Source organism: Schistocerca americana, unplaced genomic scaffold, assembly GCF_021461395.2.
Source record: "Schistocerca americana isolate TAMUIC-IGC-003095 unplaced genomic scaffold, iqSchAmer2.1 HiC_scaffold_658, whole genome shotgun sequence".
NCBI classification, from domain to species: domain Eukaryota; kingdom Metazoa; phylum Arthropoda; class Insecta; order Orthoptera; family Acrididae; genus Schistocerca; species Schistocerca americana.
In genome coordinates this window covers 12,501-17,500 of record NW_025726410.1, presented here as the reverse complement: position 1 = coordinate 17,500, position 5,000 = coordinate 12,501, and the positions used below count along the sequence as shown (strand labels likewise).

Genomic DNA, 5,000 nt, shown 5'->3' with positions numbered 1-5,000 from the left:
TTGGTAAGCAGAACTGGCGCTGTGGGATGAACCAAACGCCGAGTTAAGGCGCCCGAATCGACGCTCATGGGAAACCATGAAAGGCGTTGGTTGCTTAAGACAGCAGGACGGTGGCCATGGAAGTCGGAATCCGCTAAGGAGTGTGTAACAACTCACCTGCCGAAGCAACTAGCCCTGAAAATGGATGGCGCTGAAGCGTCGTGCGTATACTCGGCCGTCAGTCTGGCAGTCATGGCCGGTCCTTGCGGCCGGCCGCGAAGCCCTGACGAGTAGGAGGGTCGCGGCGGTGGGCGCAGAAGGGTCTGGGCGTGAGCCTGCCTGGAGCCGCCGTCGGTGCAGATCTTGGTGGTAGTAGCAAATACTCCAGCGAGGCCCTGGAGGGCTGACGCGGAGAAGGGTTTCGTGTGAACAGCCGTTGCACACGAGTCAGTCGATCCTAAGCCCTAGGAGAAATCCGATGTTGATGGGGGCCGTCATAGCATGATGCACTTTGTGCTGGCCCCCGTTGGGCGAAAGGGAATCCGGTTCCTATTCCGGAACCCGGCAGCGGAACCGATACAAGTCGGGCCCCTCTTTTAGAGATGCTCGTCGGGGTAACCCAAAAGGACCCGGAGACGCCGTCGGGAGATCGGGGAAGAGTTTTCTTTTCTGCATGAGCGTTCGAGTTCCCTGGAATCCTCTAGCAGGGAGATAGGGTTTGGAACGCGAAGAGCACCGCAGTTGCGGCGGTGTCCCGATCTTCCCCTCGGACCTTGAAAATCCGGGAGAGGGCCACGTGGAGGTGTCGCGCCGGTTCGTACCCATATCCGCAGCAGGTCTCCAAGGTGAAGAGCCTCTAGTCGATAGAATAATGTAGGTAAGGGAAGTCGGCAAATTGGATCCGTAACTTCGGGATAAGGATTGGCTCTGAGGATCGGGGCGTGTCGGGCTTGGTCGGGAAGTGGGTCAGCGCTAACGTGCCGGGCCTGGGCGAGGTGAGTGCCGTAGGGGTGCCGGTAAGTGCGGGCGTTTAGCGCGGGCGTGGTCTGCTCTCGCCGTTGGTTGGCCTCGTGCTGGCCGGCGGTGCAGGATGCGCGCGCCTGCGCGGCGTTCGCGCCCCGGTGCTTCAACCTGCGTGCAGGATCCGAGCTCGGTCCCGTGCCTTGGCCTCCCACGGATCTTCCTTGCTGCGAGGCCGCGTCCGCCTTAGCGTGCTCCTCCGGGGGCGCGCGGGTGCGCGGATTCTCTTCGGCCGCCATTCAACGATCAACTCAGAACTGGCACGGACTGGGGGAATCCGACTGTCTAATTAAAACAAAGCATTGCGATGGCCCTAGCGGGTGTTGACGCAATGTGATTTCTGCCCAGTGCTCTGAATGTCAACGTGAAGAAATTCAAGCAAGCGCGGGTAAACGGCGGGAGTAACTATGACTCTCTTAAGGTAGCCAAATGCCTCGTCATCTAATTAGTGACGCGCATGAATGGATTAACGAGATTCCCGCTGTCCCTATCTACTGCTGGCATCTTTAAATCTGCCATGTGATCACAAAGAGTTACTGATTTTAGTTTACAGGGTCTTTCAGAGACGGGGCAGGGTTTTTGACATAGAAAAGCTTTATAGAGAGATGGTAATGATGTATGGGAGAATTGGTTTTGATCCCTACAAGAAGTGGCCTGAAGATCACTATTATACTAGACATCCGTAATGGCATCTGTCAAGGTTTATCAACTAAATGCCATGAGAAGTAACACCGTCACACAGGAACTTAGAAAAATGAGTGAAGAAAATGAGGTAGATATATTATTAATACAGGAGCCTTACTCCGCCTCTGGCAAGGTCACTGGCTTTCCTGTGACGGCTCAGGTTATTTCAATAGGGGCAAATCCTATGTCTACCATAATAATTTTGAACAAATTAATTAAAACAACTGTTATAACACAATTTTGTACCTCTCACATCTCAGTAGTTCAAGTAAATCTAATGAACACGACCTGGTATCTAATAAATGTTTATTGTCAATTTAGAGATAATATTGAACCCTATTTGCAACATCTCTCTCGTGTCCTGAGAGCGCTACAAGGAAATCCAGTAATAATAACTATGGACAGCAATGCTAAATCATCTTTGTGGCATAGTCCAGTGCAAGATGCTCGAGGTAGTGCACTCGAGGACTTGATAATGGAGCACCACCTCCAGGTGGAGAACCTACCTGGAAATCCACCCACATACAGAAGTAGAGCGGGTGCAGAATCATATATTGATGTTACACTATCTACGGAAAATGTAAGAGACAAAATCAGAAATTGGCATGTTCACGATGGACAGACAACAAGTGATCATAACTTGATAGAATTTGCAATCTCATTAGGAGTAGTACATGTTTCTGACGAATGGATAATGCAATTAGACTACGGGAAAGCCAATTGGGACCTGCTCGAGGCGGAATGCCGTCCTCCAGAGTTGGGAAATAATGCTTTTGTTCTCGATGAAGCAGTAGAAGCTCTTGTGACCTCTATAAAGACGGCTGTTGCTGCCTCTGTGCCATTAAAGAAGAGGTACATCCGCAGAGCGACAGCTCCGTGGACTCCTGAGCTTACCAGGCTCCGGCAGGGTATGAGGAGAGCTCGTCGTCTCTATCAACGGGCCTTCACCCAGGACGCAAGACAGTATCACTTGTCAATTTACAGGAGACAAAAAAGAAACTTTCAGGAATCATTAACAAAGCACAGACAGAAAAGTTGGGAGGACTTTGTGCACTCGCATCTTGTTTTGGACCCCTGGGGGGTTCCATACAAGATTGTGAGGGAGAAGATCCACTCACCAATGCTCCTGTCAACAGTGAGGATAGCGGACACAGGCATAATGACGACAAACTGGCAACAGACTGCTGAGGAATTACTCAGAGTTCTCTTGCCAGATGACGATCGAGGAAACGACACTGAAAGGCAAGCCATGCTGAGACAGGCAGTTGAGGAGCCATACTATAATGAACTAAATGTCTACCCCTTCTCACAGGAGGAGGTAGTAAATGCAGTAAATTCCTTCGCCAGGCGGAAGGCTCCAGGACCAGATGCAATTCCTGCGGAGGTCCTGCAGCACTTGGTGCGTAAGCTGGCTCCATGTCTCACAGTTATCTTCAACCACTGTCTAGAAACTCAACGCTTCCCAACGAAATGGAAAACTGCGGAGGTCGTCATTATCAAGAAAGATCCGAATAAAGATCCCACAGTTCCTAAGTCCTACAGACCGATCTGTCTGTTGGACGTCCTGGGAAAGACTTTGGAGAAGCTGCTCGTGCATAGACTGTCGAGCCACAGAATACTGCGCGGCATGAGCGAGTTGCAGTACGGCTTTAGGAAGGGTAAATCGACATCAGATGCCATTAACAAAGTAGCCGACACGGCTCGCTCCTCCACCAGTCGGTATGTATTAGGAATCACGGTGGATATATCTGGTGCCTTCGATAGCCTGTGGTGGCCGGCGCTCTTCTCCCGTCTGCGGGAAATTGAGTGTCCGGTGTCACTATATGGCTGTCTGAGGGATTACTGTCAAGATAGAGTTGCTAGGATCTCCGCTCCAGGTGCTGTAGTGTCCAAACCTATAACGAAGGGATGCCCACAGGGTTCGGTCTGTGGTCCCATCTTTTGGGACATAAACATGGACCCTTTGCTGCATGCATTACAAGAAAGCAATGCAGTACTTGGTGCGGTTGCCTATGCTGATGACCTCTTCATAATGGTGGAGGGTAACAGTCGTCTGGAAATTGAAAATCGAGCTGCACTTGCATCGGAAATATTAATGCGGTGGTGCAGTGACTCTAAGTTACAAATTGCACCACATAAGTCATCATATATACTGTTAAAGGGAAAGCTTGCACGTGATCCCACAGTAAGAATAAACAACAGAATAGTGACAAGACAAAAAACCTTAAAATACTTAGGCGTATATATTGACGAGGCCTGGTCATATACCCCACATATAGGTCATGTTGCGATAAAGGCCACAAATATCTTCCACAAGCTGATAAGTATAGGCCAAAGACGTTTCCATGTACCTCCTGTGGCTACCAAAATGTATCATAATTCTATCCTCGCACCGATTGTGGGGTATGGGGCCAGTGTGTGGGCCCACAGGCTCGCTCTGGTGAGACCCGCACAGTCGGTCAGACGAATACAACGCAACATCATTATACGTTGTGTTGGTGCCTTCGGCACCACACCCACAGATGCTCTACTTGTTCTAATGGGCTTCTGCCCGTTAGACATACTTGTAAGACAGAATGCTTCGATAATTTGGCTACAAAAACAAGCGTATGATAAGATTCATCAGATAACGGGGAGACACTTAATAAATGTAAAGGAAATAAAAACTTGGGCCTTGGATACGTGGCAAACAGAATGGCAAAATTCGGACACTGGGAGAAGGGTGTATAACCTCCTCCCAAACGTAAGACAAAGATTAAAGATAAAACATCTCTTGCCAACACAAGGAATAATTCATTTCTTGACCGGGCACGGACCCTACCCGACACATTTGTGTCGGATAGGAAGCCGACCCTCACCAGAGTGTGTCTGTGGCGCCCCTGAAGGGACGCCAGATCATGTAGTTCTTGAGTGTCCAGCATTTGGGCAGGCTGTCTCGGAGTACAGGCGGGAACTTCGTGGTCATCAGCTATTCGACATAATAAGAGATCCAGACAAATACAACAGTTTACAAAGATTGGTAGATCAAATTTCAAAATTAGCAAGAACAGTGTTTGAGAGAATTACTGACGAATAAAACTTAGGGGAGAAACGCCCTACCTCTCAGCAGGTCTGAGTGGTATCGGCATCAATCAATGACAACACCAAGAAAATACAGACTCCCAGGGTAAGTGGATTGGCTGGCCGGCGCCTGACCGCCCCGATGGGCGGAAGTTCTTCTGCCCCCGGTGGCATGGCTGGTCCGGGACCTGACCGCCACTGCCATGGGCGTAACACCTATTATACAGGACAGCATTGAGGGCAAGTTGGGGTGAGTA

At 49.9% G+C, this 5,000-nt stretch overlaps 1 pseudogene; it reads left to right on the top strand.

Annotated features, from left to right (window-relative positions):
• LOC124588734 overlaps window positions 1-2,025 on the top strand; it is a 3,489-nt pseudogene extending 1,464 nt beyond the window's left edge.
• Window positions 2,026-5,000: the final 2,975 nt, after the last annotated feature.